This window comes from Palaemon carinicauda, chromosome 34 (genome assembly GCF_036898095.1).
Source record: "Palaemon carinicauda isolate YSFRI2023 chromosome 34, ASM3689809v2, whole genome shotgun sequence".
NCBI classification, from domain to species: domain Eukaryota; kingdom Metazoa; phylum Arthropoda; class Malacostraca; order Decapoda; family Palaemonidae; genus Palaemon; species Palaemon carinicauda.
Window position 1 is genome coordinate 11039978 of NC_090758.1, and position 15000 is coordinate 11054977.

A 15000-nucleotide genomic window follows, 5' to 3' on the forward strand; every position below is an offset into this window, starting at 1 on the left:
GTTCAATAAGGTAGTAATATGGTCTGCCCTGTTGATCATGAAGGTCTACTAGTGGTCTAACCACGATCTACTGTCTAACTAATCAAGGCCTGCTTGTGGATTAATCAAAGCCTGCTTGTGGACTAATGAAGGCCCGCTAGTGGACTAATCAAGGCCAGCTAGTGGATTAATGAAGGCCCGCTAGTGGATTAATGAAGGTCTGCTTGTGGAATAAGCAAGACCAACTAGTGGAGTAATGCAGGCATGCTTAGTGGATTAATCAAACCCTGCTTGTGGACTGATCAAGGCCTGCTTGTGGATTAATCAAGGCCAGCTAGTGAACTAATCAAGGCCAGCTAGTGGATTAATGAAGGCCTGCTTGTGGAATAAGCAAGACCAGCTAGTGGAGTAATGCAGGCATGCTTAGTGGATTAATCAAACCCTGCTTGTGGACTGATCAAGGCCTGCTTGTGGATTAATCAAGGCCAGCTAGTGAACTAATCAAGGCCAGCTAGTGGATTAATGAAGGCCTGCTTGTGGAATAAGCAAGACCAGCTAGTGGAGTAATGAAGGCATGCTAGTGGATTAATCAAACCCTGCTTGCGGACTAATCAAGGCCAGCTAGTGAACTAATCAAGGCCAGCTAGTGGATTAATGAAGGCCTGCTTGTGAAATATGCAAGGCCTGCTTCTGGAATAAGCAAGGCCTGCTTGTCGACTAATCAAGGCCCGCTAGTGGATTAATCCAGGCCTGCTAGTGGATTAATGAAGGCCTGCTTGTGGACTAATCAAGGCGCGCTTGTGGACTACTGAAGGCCTGCTAGTGGACTAATCAAGGGCCGCTAGTGGATTAATGAAGGCCCACTAGTGGATTAATGAAGGCCGACTAGTGGATTAATGAAGGCCACCTAGTGGATTAAGGTAGCGCTAGATGTTCTTACTATTGGTTAAAGTAAAATGCTTTCCTAATTTAAATCTTTATTCTTCTTGGATACCTAGATCTAATTGTTAATTATTATCTTTATATAATTCTGGTGCCATTACTGAAGAGTCCTAGCTTATATTTTAATATTTAAAATTTTATTTAAAATCTTAATAAATCCTCAATTTTCTATTCCGATAAACTTAAACATCTGATTTTATAGGTAACAGGTTGGCCAGGGGACCAGCCGCCAATTGAGATAACACCGCTTGAGAGTTATGGGGTCCTTTAACTGGCCAGACAGTACTACATCGGATCCTTCTCTCTCGTTACGGTGCATTTTCTCTTTGCCCACACATACACCGAATAATCTGGCCTATTCCTTACAGATTCTTTTTCTCACAAGGGGTTAACTACTGCACTGTAATTGTTCAGTGGCCACTTTCCTCTTAGTAAGGGTAGAAGACTTTAGCTATGGTAAGCAGCTCTTCTAAGAGAAGGACACACCAAAATCAAACCATTGTTCTCTAGTCTTGGGTAATGCCATAGCCTCAGTACCATGGTCTTCCATTGTCTTGGGTTAGAGATCTCTTGCTTGAGGGTACACTCAGGCACACTATTCTATCTTATTTCTCTTCCACTTGTTTTGTTAAAGTTTTTATAGGAGATATTTATTTTAATGTTCTATTCTTAGAATATTTAATTATTCTTTGTTTCCTTTCCTCACTGGGCTATTTTCCCAGTTGGAGCCCCCGGGCTTATAGCATTTAGCTTTTCCACCTAGGGTTGTAGCTTAGTAATTATCAATAATAATTCTTAACTCCATAAATTACGGTTGTTAAAAGATTACCCACTTTTCAAAGTGAATATATTCAATTGCATAAAAATGGTCATATTGACCCTGAATGACCTAAAGGAGTTTATTGTTTACTTTGGGTTTACTCAATAATTACTTTATGGAAATAGGCGAGTTATGACACTCAATTGTCAACAGTTAATTTTCAGCAATCTTTAAAACTTAGAGACTATTTTCCTTTGGATGCTTCCTTTAATTATTTTAGTGTTACTGTTCTTAAAGTATTCTATTAATCATTACTTTTTGTTTCTCATTTCCTTTCCTCACTGGGCTATTTACTCTATTGAAGCCCATGTGTTTATAGAAAGTCTAGTGTTAAACTTGAGATGTAATAACTAGAAATAATAGTGGAAGCAATTTGACTTATTTCTTCAATTACGTAAAGCAATTAAGAATTTCGCTAACAAAACATCTTGGCTTAAACTGAAAAAGGGTTGAAATTTCAAGAGAACTTAGCATTCAGATACCAGCAAAGGGGTTTTGATACTACCAAGTACCCACTACTTCTATAAATCAAATAGATTTAATCATTAGCTACTTAAAAACTCTTTCTGACTGTATTTGGAAACTACGCAAACATACTATGAAATAGCTCATCATGGCTCACCGTCCCTATTTAATTCACCAAGACATTGTGAGAATGTAAATTCATTGAAATAAATCTATATTTCAGTACAAAGTTTATTAATTTCTTACGCTGTTATCTACAATATGACAGAATTAACATGGGTCCGAATATCAAATAAGAGTAACAAGATTATCAATATATATATATTTTTCTTTCTCACCAACTCTCCACATGCTGCTCACCAACAATGATGGCTCAGTAAAACTACTATTACAGGTAGTTTTTATAGAGTTTTCTGAATTCAAGCAAAAAACTTAGTCATTTTTCCATTTTCCCTTTTCTGTACTTCTACAGCTCTAATAATCTTAATTTCAATAGGCATTTCTACTGAACCCTACATAAGTAGGGTCAAACTATAAGCCAGTTTTTGAAACTTTTTAATGCTAAATCTTTTTAAAGTTTGCTCTGAAAGGCTCCCCCACCCCCATTTTAGTTTTTACTATCATCTTAATGACATACCGTAGTAGAAAACTTCTGCAAATATTTCAATTAAGTTTTTAGCATAAAAGTGACAAATCCATTTCCCTATTCAAGTTATGAACACTTGATCTAAGTTATATCTGATGGTTCTAGGATGGTTTGATACCGGACATTTTGATACTGGACATTTCGCTACTGGACATTTTGTGACTAGGATTTTTCGTTACCGGTCATTTCGATACCACTATACATATATACATATATGTATGTATATATATATATATATATATATATATATATATATATATATATATATATATATATATATATATATATATATATATATATATATATATATATAAGGCATGAAACGAAATTATAACTATAAGTAAGGAGTTAAAAGTACAAATAAAAAAACTATAAAGACTAAAAGGATTTATTTTGTAAAAAAGATACAACAAGTATAAATAAAAAATGAGACAAGCAACAATATTATCTTGTTAAAAATGTTTAATGTTATGAGCAATGCCCCGAAGATATTGGATTTTATTTGCAGGGTCATACTGTTCTAGCAATTTTCTTATACGCTGATTGGCATCCCTGTATTTTTTTTTTTTTTTTTGGAGGATTCGCTGTCTCCAAGATTGAGATTTGCAATTCTTGTTGCACTGAGAGCCTCTTCACGTTTTAAAGCAGTTATAAGGGACCAAATATTAGGATGCACATTTGTCACGGAGGTTCTTAGTGCATTATGGAATCCTTCAACATAGTTATTGGTGCGTGGCATACCATTTTCAGTGCGTTCATGAACATTCCATAAACGAATAGGGAAGACTGGCTCGACTCTTCGCCTTCGTTGGCCACGACCTCTCACTCCTCCAATATAATATGTTTCAAAATATGAAACAGGCTCTTTTGGAAAATCGTCGTCATTAGTTAATTCCTCGAAGCCATCAATAACATCGTCAATGGGAAGGAAAGCAAGTGCGGATAAACATCTCACCTTTAAACTAAAATCATCATCTTGTTTGTAAACATTTTGTGAGAGGTGAAATAGGCAACAGGTAATATCTGAACTAGGAATTATATCCAATAAACTATTGATGGCCGCTTTTTCAAAATCCATCATCACAGTGACTGGTTGGACATTATGCAAAAGTTCTTTTATAGTAGTAAATAGTCTATTGTAAGTATCTTGTGTCTTATTTGGCAGCAAGGCGAACATTCTCGGAACACTAATGTCGTTGTCTTGAATATGTAAAGTATACAGTTGATAACAAATAATTGGGCTACACTTAAATGTTCCATCTACTGCCCAATTTTTAACTCTTTTGATGTCACTAATTGCAGAGTCAGTTGCAAATATCAAAATTCTTACAGTATCATGTTCACCAATGTCAAACTGTAGCCACTTCAAACCATTATCAAGGTAACAATACTGATCAGGAATTAAATAACCATGACGTTCCTTAGGTATAGGTGGTACATTATCTTCTACTTGTCTCCAACGTCTGATACTACGACTCAATGATGATACTGAAGGTAATACTGAAATAGCACATACATTCATACTTTGGATTTCTTTACATATTATGATCCGAGGTGCATCTTGTGTATATCTGGACATTATTTTCATTTGATGATGTGCTAAATTTGATGCCACTCTTACTGCCGTAGCACTGTGATTATGCTCGCCTACACTCTTAACGATTTTGTTGTCACCATCACCAACATAGGTGTGTACACGGGCTTTACACAACCTATTTTCACACTGCCAATATTGCTTGGAACCATCCTTATTAGTTTTGTGTTTATCATATATATAGTTTACATCATCCACTAATTTCTTTCCATTTTTAGTTGAAGCAATTAGACGAGGCATGGGTGATACAATAAAAAAATACATATATGTATCCGCAAATGCAGCAGCCGTAGTTGAGAGCCAAGCGTTAGTAGTAGACTGAGAGTGATATATACATAAATTTTCAGGTTCCGATCAATGTTTATATAGTTAAAAAGAATATTTAGACAACCAATTACAAGACAGTGTGGCAATTATTTAAACAACCAATTACAAAAACAGTATGGCAATCATTTAAACAACCACTTGCAAGAACAGTATGTCACTTAAAATAAACTCCAATATATTCGCGTACACTCATATATATATATATAGTGGTATCGAAATGACCGGTAACGAAAAATCCTAGTCACAAAATGTCCGGTATCGAAATGTCCAGTATCGAAATGTCCAGTATTGAAATGTCCGGTCAACATATCGGTTAGTCCTAAATTGCATTAAAACAAGACTTGAAAACTTATCATATAAAGTTAGGGTGGTTTGTGTACCACAATATTTGTACCAAACTGAAAATTTTAAAAAAAATAATGTATCCTTTATGTTCTAGTCAAAGGATAATTAATACGTACTAGCAAACTATGTTGTCAGAAGAACCCGTACCTTTGCACAAAGTTTCAGGTTAGATGGAATCATACCAAATCAAATATAAAATTACCCTTTTCTCTTTATTCAAGGTGGTCAAATGTAGAACTACAAAATTAGCTGATATACTAAAACTACAAAATCAATTCGTATAGATTACTAAAATTAGTTTATATAAATTGATAGTAAACATTTTCATTAGCTTCAAAACATTATGTAAATATAATTCAAGGAGACCAAAGTCATTTGGATTTCAGCCACACTGCTGCACCAATGTAGCCTTGTCAATTCATAGAGGCATTTACTATACATTATTCCATTTGAACGGTGGTTTGCTACGCCACAGTCTAGGACACTCAATGCTCCAAGACCCTCATTGCTCCAGGACCTTTTGGATGGCTTAGGTCATAGGAGAGAGTAATGCTCCAGCTCTTCAGCGCTCCAGTTCTTCAGTGCTCCAGGCCATTTTGGATGGCTTAGGTCATAGGAGAGACTGTAATGCTTCAGCTCTTTCCAGCCCTTTTGGTGTATTAAGTCATGGGTGTTAGTGTCATGCTCCAGCCCTCCAATGCTCCAGCCCTCCAATGCTCCAGCCCAATTCAAGTGCGTCAGATCACCTAGTGGGAGTTTAATGCTCCAGCTCATCAATGCTCCAGGCCATTTTGGGCGGCTTATGGTCATGGGTGGTAGTCCAATGCTCCAGCCCTCCAATGCTCCAGCCCTCCAATGCTCCAGCCCTCCAATGCTCCAGCCCAATTTGGGCGTCTCAGGTCACGAGTGGGAGTGAAATGCTCCAAGTTCCTTAATGCTCCAAGTTCCTTAATGCTCCAAGTTCCTTAATGCCCCAGGCCATTTTGGCTGGCTTAAGTAATGGGTGGAAGTGCAATGCTCCAGATCTTGCAATGCTCGAGATCCTGCAATGCTCCAGATCCTTTTGGGTGGCTTGGGTCATGGGTGGAGTGCAATGCTTAAGCCCTGCAATGCTCCTCATGTCACGAGTGGAAGCGCAATACTCCATGTCCCTGTCCCCAATGCTCCAGGCCATTTTGAGTGACAGATTACTGGAGAGAGTAATGCTCCAGCCCTCAAATGCTCCAGCCCAATTTGGGTGGCTCAGGTCACCCTTCATGCTCCAGATCTCGTTGCCAGATGACAGTATCCTTTCCAGTGGTGGTAACTAGTTCATTTTCCTGTCACTGGATATACGCTGCAGGTTCCAGTGAATGCCTTCACGGCCTGTGTTGCAGAAGGTTTTGGGCAGATACTCCAATTGCAGACATAACAGATAAGTTGACCTTGCACTACTGCAGTTTTTAGCATTCGGCCCGTTTTAAAAAGATCAAGATTAAAATACTTTTACCCAAAACTAAATTACCTCAAATGGATCCCACCCACATATATAAAACTAGACTTGCCCATTTCAGACTTCACCCATTTCAGACTTCAATGCTTTGTATTTATATGCAAGATAAAAAAGTAGTAGAGTCCAGAAGTACCCATATTGTTTAATCATACCTACTTCATCAGCCATCTTTAAAACTACCATTACCACCCAGACCATTATCTTTTACCTAGCGTGGTTAACCCTCTTCTAAACTAATCTGAACTAGGTTTTATAAGTGGTAAAGATAAAGATTATTTCAAACCCAAAGGAAAATGGTAATATCTGTGAGGTGGTGATATACGGTAAAGTGAATATATTTAAATTTCATATCTATATTAGTATATATCTATAAAGGCAGAAAAAATTAGATTAAAAGTTTTATGCTACAGGTCTTACCGAGTTCTCTCCCAGTAAACCCTATACTGTAGAACAGTTAACTTTCTTTCGACAAGAAAAAATTTACTGAACTAAAGTCCCCGGGTAGCTTTGGAAAGATTACGAGTAAACTCAAGCGAGTTACAGTAGCTTCAATAAAATAAGACATTAAAAAAAAACTTAATTATCTGAAAAAACATTTAGTCTGTATGAGATAAATTGCGTTCACCACTAAAATAAAAGTTACATCCCGCTTGCAAAATTGTGTAAGGGGTTAATTCCAAAAGCCATAACTTCTCCTTAAGGCCCAATGCTATACATTCTAGAAGTTTTATTCCACCTATAAGCAGGGGAAGGAATTTCCCAAAAGTGTCATTTGGTTTATAATATTCTACTTTGGTAACTAGGTTCGTGGCTTGCCTAGTACTAATAATTCAAGAAAGTTTGTCAAGGTGTTAAAAGGCCCAACCTTGTCTAAAGTAAAGAAAAGAATATTGCCTATAATTAAGAAAACCTTTTTAACAATCTCCGAAATACCGGCCACTGATGTCCCATTAATATCGTTCTATTAGACAAAAGTTTCCTCTATGGCATACAATAGTCGCTGGGAAAAACAAAATGGGGAAAACACCGAAATAGTTCCAATAAAAAAAAAATCAAGATATAAAAATGAATTAAGTTATATTAAAAGCAAACCTAGTATTTTAAAATCAGCCATATCTGATTTCCCAGATATCCAAATTAGAAATAAAGTTAAAAGCTCTGCCATATCAATGCCTACCAAGAAAAGTAGGTTATACGAAGTAAATATAAAGTTAAAAGCCCTCTAAAGAAGAATTGGTAAAATCATTTCAGGATGTCCTTGGCAGACTTACAGTCTACCTTGGACAACCCTAAGTCCTCCTTTGCCTTCGTGGCAACAGCCACCCGGCAAAGGTGGACTTTTAAAAGAATGGCAAATATGGCAATTAATAAAAATTTAATTTAAACTTTCAATCAGGATAATATTTCATAGATTACAGGTAAACTTTGAAAATATTGCAATTAATATAAAAATATGATTTAAACCTTCACTCAGTAATGCTGACAATCTTCCATACATTACAAGTCAACATTTAAACTCTTGAAGCTTAAAACATCCATACCTAAAGGCTAGGTAACCTAACCTTTCACTCCGTTTAAATTAATTTTTTATTTGAAATGGGTTCAAAATCTTAAGCTTTCCGATATCCAACCATTTGAAGCTTTAAATATTTATATTAAAATAATTAAGAGAAAATAATTTTATTGTTACAACTCTCAATTAGTAAGTTCTAAAGCATGAGCTTTCTAGTTACATAACCCTTTGAGACTTTAAAAATTAACATCTTAATCAAGACAAACATTAACATTATTAACTATATTAACAAATAACTAAATTAACATTTAAAACTCAGAGCACAACTAGAATATCAAACACTAATAATTACAACCTCCAATCGATTTAAATTAACGGAACTCAAGAGCAGATAACCAAAATATCTAGTTTCTGAAATATGAAAGCCAGCAATTTTGATATGAAAACAGACCCATAAATCAGCTAATTAAAATTTAAAACTAAATCCCAAAATATAAAATCCAGCAAGACCAGATTTTGAAGTTTAATTCTAATGTAGGCAACATAAAAAAAATACCAGCTTCTTAACTTGTGAAGCCTAATACAAAGTTGAATTTCCATACCACTGACTACTTATATTACTGTACTAAAACATTCATACTAATCAAATGTTTCCATATACACTTAAAATCATTTAGTCCAAAACAAAATTCACTTAAGTGTTTCGAAATATTAATGTATTGAACATATATTAACGCTGATTTTTTCTTTTTCTAAGGAAAAAAAATGGAAATTAACGGCAATCAAAGTGTACAGTAGGATCTGTTCTAAGTTTACTCGAAAATACTGAATATTTTTAAAAATTATAATATAATACGTAGTTGACGAAAAATAACTGCGTAATAAAAGGTTAATAGATTATCAATAGTTATCCAAGATGTATATAAACAATAACAGATTAATTATATGAATATATAACCCGGCTACAGAACTCAAAACCCTTGTGATGTTCCATGGCAAATTAAAAAAAAAAAAAAAAAAAAACTAACTTTATCTTGAAAGAAATTTACAAGTAATTTCCTGTAGAAAAAAGAATAAAAACTTAAATTTAGTTTTGGAACCAAAAAAATAAAAAACCCAGCCTTACTTTAAGTCATGATTAAAAATTTGGTTTTGAAACAAAAATAAAAAATAACCTCCCAGCAAGTCGAATATTAATTTTCAAAGGACACTGAACAATAATTACCAGCCACATACACAATACATTAAACGGCTTATAAAAGAGAATCCTTCTATTAGCCAGGCTAAATACTAGTGGTTACGACTTATTATCATTCAATTATAAACCATCACTTGGGTGAAACTTTCTATCTAATAAATGTTTAATTTTCTAAGAACACAATAATTAACAGCCAGATAGCACTGAAGACATTTAACTTTTCCAGAAGAACTCCAATAGCAGCAAAGCTAGATAAAGCAGAGTGGTTAAGATGCATAACCATAAAATTAGTTAAAACTATTCCTATACCAATTAACCTACATTAAAAGGAAGTGAATCTGCTTCAGGACAATATAAAGTTTTGAAAGCATGAACAATTACGAATAAGACCAACAGCCAGTTAAGATCGGAAATTATTAAAACATCTGCCAAATTAGAATCATAATTTCTATACTTTTGTAATGGGAGAATGTTATCCTTTTGGTATTTTGATTTTTTTTTTTCTGTGAAATTGATTCATCATCCGACTCTAATATCTTTAAAATTATCTCTGTTAGTAATATTGATTATAGAAATCATTTAAAGAAATTTATTTCATCAACGAATGCATGTAACAATATTGCCATTCCCTTATGTTTTTCTCTCTCTATCTGATAAGTGGTCTTGAATCCTTCTTTTTTTTCGTTTTGGCCATACTGGCATGAGAGAAACACGTAGGAGAAGCCGAATGGGCATGCTTCCCCGTCCATTAAAGATATTTGTTTTGGGTCATTAGAGAAGACATTAACGTATCCCTTTTCAAAGGTAAGACTTCGTTATAATCTAGAAGATTATTATAAGGATAGGGAATAATATGTTATAGATTGAGAGGAAAAGCGATCAGAATGGATACAGTGGCTTGCCAATGCCCGGTAAAGTTTGCATACACCCTCGTGGTCGTGTTGCATAATTTTACAAGACACCCTATTTATTCACTTGAGTATGATACATTGTTTTCTTTTAAAAAAGGGGGGGATGTGAACATGTTGGTAACATTAAGACCTCCTCGTTTTCCTGAAAACCATATTAACTGTACGAAGAGTATTGGTTCCTTATATGTAAATTTATTTTCAATGCCAAGAGGGCGTCACGAAGTAGCCGACCTGTAGGACACCTCGGGACTCCCCCTTTCCCTCTCTCCCATGGAAAATTCCATTGTTTATGATCTTAGATTGGGCTATACAATTGTTTCTGAAAGCCCAGCAGATATTTTTCTCATCAATTGAATAGTTATATTTCCTTTGGAAAATAGTTTAGACTATAAATATTATTCAATGTCGTTAGGTATATGAGTTAACCTATGTCCTCCTATACCCTCCCTAACCTAGGCACAGTGGCCACAGAAACCTTCTATAGCCTAGCCTAGAATTGCCTATAAACCTTGAGTAGGGTATTTTTAAAGAGGTTTGAGGAGGCCTAGCCTATGCTATATTGCGTTAAAGGGCATATTAGCCTAATTTACCTCGCTTAACCTTGTAAGATTTCCTTTGCCTCTTAAACCTTGAAGGTAACCTCCTCTATGTTCACATATATTATTTGTTCTTTAGGGAAATTGAAAACTATTGTTTCATATCATTGTGAAATTATTAAATAGAAGTGTCCTGTAAATTTTGTTTTGAAACTTTTTTTTTCTTTGTTATTACAAAGCTTTTAGAGGTAGGCATTATTATTTGAAGAATAAAAAAATTAAATAACTGTAATAATTACAGGGAACCAGTCTTGGAGACCTGTGATCATGAATCAGTCTGGGAGATCTGTGATCTTGGACTCAGTCTGGAAGATCAAATTATGGAACAGTGTACAACATTTTCAACTGAATAAAACTAGATAAGGATCACGTCTCTCTCTCTTACACGTCGAATGTCAAGTTCACTTGTGATGAGTAACGAAAATTTATGTCAGGAGGAAAAGAAAAATCCACCGTGACACTTTTAACGTCAGAAATAATCAAAACATCAACCAAATTAAAACAAATATAATAATTTCTATACTTTGTTATGTTAGTTTTAGTTAAAAAAAAAAAAAACAAATACAAAAACTAACTTATAAATATAAAATATTTATATACCAATTAATAGGTTTTTAACCTTGATAACTATGCGGAATTATTTTGCGCTCCAGAAAGTGATGCGAAAATCTGGAATTTTGAAATGATGATCCCTCTAATTACTTTATTTATCGTCATTACCCCCATAATTCCGCACTTGGTCAAACCTGGTAAAAGTCTCTGATAAAAACTATAAAAACTAACTATAAATTCGTTAAAGCACAAACACAAGAAATATTCAGAACCATCACTCAGGCTAAGCATTTACCACACCAAAAAATAAATAGCTCTAACAAAAAACTTAAAAAAATATAAACATAGAATCATTTGAACACTTACCATTATCCTACGAATAACAAGTTCTGTACACTTCACAATGACGTTCAACTATGATCAATAAATCTCCAAACACATCGTAAACGATAGTATATAGTTCGTAAATAACTTCAACTTCTACAAACCCTTCCTTTATGAAATCAATCGAATTGTATCACACACTAATTTGTACCTTCAACTCCCAATAAAGCAGATGAATCTCGGGTGTCTTAAATATAAAGCAAAACTCCATTGGTGGATTTAGCTATCAGGGACTTCAGAATGCTAACGGAGAAAGAAAGATAGCCAAGGACTCTTTGAATATCACCCACAATCCTATGTGGCCTTAGGGATTTTCTATATTTTCTTTATTTTGGTCTTTGCTTATAATTCTTGGGTATTTTCGTTCACAGTTACTCAGCTTGATTTCATCGTGTGTATTCTTATAGTTTATATATGAAGGATCTATTTCAATGTTACTGTTCTTAAAATGTTTTATTTTGATTATTTATTACTTCTCTTGTAGTTTATTTATTTCCTTGTTTCCTTTTCTCACTGGGCTATTTTTTCATTGCGGGGCTCTTGTGCTTATAGCATCATGCTTTTCCAACAATGGTTGTAGTTTAGCTTGTAATAATAATAATAATAATAATAATAATAATAATAATAATAATGATAATGATAATAGGAGAGCGAGAGAGAGAGAGAGAGAGAGAGAGAGAGAGAGAGAGAGAGAGAGAGAGAGAGACTTAAGACAATTCTTTTTAGTTTTTATACTAATAAAACAAATGAATCTTCGGTTTCTTAAATGTAAAGCAAATCTCCATTGGTGGAGTTAGCTATCAAGGACTCCAGAATGGTAGCGGGGAAAGACATGTAGCCAAGGACTCTTTGAATATCACCCACAATCCTATCTGGCCTTAGCTATTTTTTTTTGTTTTTGTCTTTGCTTATAATTCTTGGAGTATTTTCGTTCACAGTTATTCAGCTTGATTTCATCGTGTATATTTTTATAGTTTATATATGAAAGATCTGTTTCAATATTATTATTCTTAAAATATTTTATTTTGATTATTCGTTACTTCTCTTTTAGTTTATTTATTTCCTTGTTTCCTTTTCTCACCGGGCAATTTTTTCATTGTGCTTGTAGGATCCTGCTTTTCCAGCAATAATTGTAACTTTTTTTCTATTAGCTTGTAATAATAATAATAATAATAATAATAACAATAATAATAATAATAATGATAATAATAATAATAAGAAGAAAATTAATGATAATGATAGATAGATAGATAGATAGATAGATAGATACCTTAACGTGATGATAGATTTTGCGTAACGCCAAGATCAGCAAAGCTGTACTAGTCAGGGCCACCCATACGATGTTGGTTTGGTATGAGCAATCATACAAATGTCTCCCACCATCACCAATTCGTAGTTGGCCAGCGTGACGATTAAAACCAGACCAAACTCCAGACATGAATTAGGACATGTCTGAGACTTTTGTCTGCAGTGGACAAGAAACAGATGCATTTGCTGTTGTTGTGATTAATTAAGATATCCTAATCAATGTGTAATTACAATTGCAAATTAACTTCCAGCTGATGTTAAATTCATGTTAGTTACATTTACTGGTTAAAAACAATCAGTAATTTAGCTTAATTTTGTTATATTAATAAAAGGAATTAATATTTAATTCATTTTTTAATTAGTTAATTTACTTCAATTCTGTGGTTCAATTCCGTATCTTTTGTTTGTTTAAAGAGAAATGAAAAAATTATAATATCAATCCCAAATATTTAAAAAATATCTATTACTATAAATACAATATTCTAAAAATACTCTTGTTTAAATTGGCAAATGATAAATGCCATAAACACACCAGTGTTTCTTTAAACATCTCTTGGTAACTCCATTGTAGATTCTAATATGAACCCTATATGGCAACATCCTGTGAAGCAGATGCCAGTTAGTAGATACGTCTAAATCGAGACACTAGTTGGTTATTATTGCAAAACACTTGACATGACTAGAGTCACGTACAAAGTATTTACAAGAAGGAAATTGATCTCTCTCTCTCTCTCTCTCTCTCTCTCTCTCTCTCTCTCCTTCAGCTTTGATTGGCGCTGTCTGGCAACTCAGGAATCTATACGGGGACGATACTTGTTAGGTGTTGAACGATTGATAGCTGACCGAGAGAAGTCTCTCTCTCTCTCTCTCTCTCTCTCTCTCTCTCTCTCTCTCTCTCTCTCTCTCTCTTATTTGATCTCCCCATGATGTTTAATTCAGGTGAATGAATCGGGTTCTCTGATGAAGACTAAAAATTAATTGGTTCGATGGGCTTAAGAATTTTACTCCTGAATGAATTCACTCAGGTGAGTTTAATGCTAAATGGAGATATAAATTATTCCAAAAACAAAGACAGACATATTTAATTACAAATTAAATTGGAGTTAGGTACTTCAAACCCAAAGAAGATATAAAAAAAACAACATTCAAAATTAATCTATAGAGTTTCATAGATTGATTAAAATGGAATTTTTTTTAGTTAAAAATTTTTGAACTTTGAATATACAGTTGGGGAGATTTTCTCGCAATACTCTCACAGCCAGAAGATTTAACACTTTGAACTCCAATTATTCCAATCATTTAGAAACTCAGATAATGCTGGCCTATTGGATACATCCCGGCCGGCTGATTTGTCAAACTAGGGTTCCAGTCCCGCTCAAGCTTGATAGTTTCTTGTTGTGTCTACAACCTCACTATCCTTGTGAGCTAAGGATGGTGGATTTTGGGGAGCCTTTAGGTCTACCTGCTGAGTCATCAGCAGCCATTGCCTGGTCCTCCCTGGCCTTAGCTTGGGTGGAGAGAAGGTTGGGTGCTGATCACATGTAGGTAGTAGGTTAGCCAGGGCACCAGCCACCCGTTGAGATACTACCGCTAGAGAGTTATGGGGTCTTTTGACTGGCCAGACAGTACTACATTGGATCCTCCTCTCTGGTTACGGTTCATTTTCCCATTGCCTACATACACACTGAATAGTCTGGCATATTCTTTACATATTCTCCTCTATCCTCATACACCTGACAACACAGATTACCAAACAATTCTTCATCACCCAAGGGGTTACTGCACTGTAATTGTTCAGTGCCACTTTCCTCTTGGTAAGGGTAGAAGAGACTCTTTAGCTATGGTAAGCAGCTCTTCTAGGAGAAGGACACTCCAAAATCAAACCACTGTTCTCTAGTCTTGGGTAGTGCCATAGCCTCTGTACCATG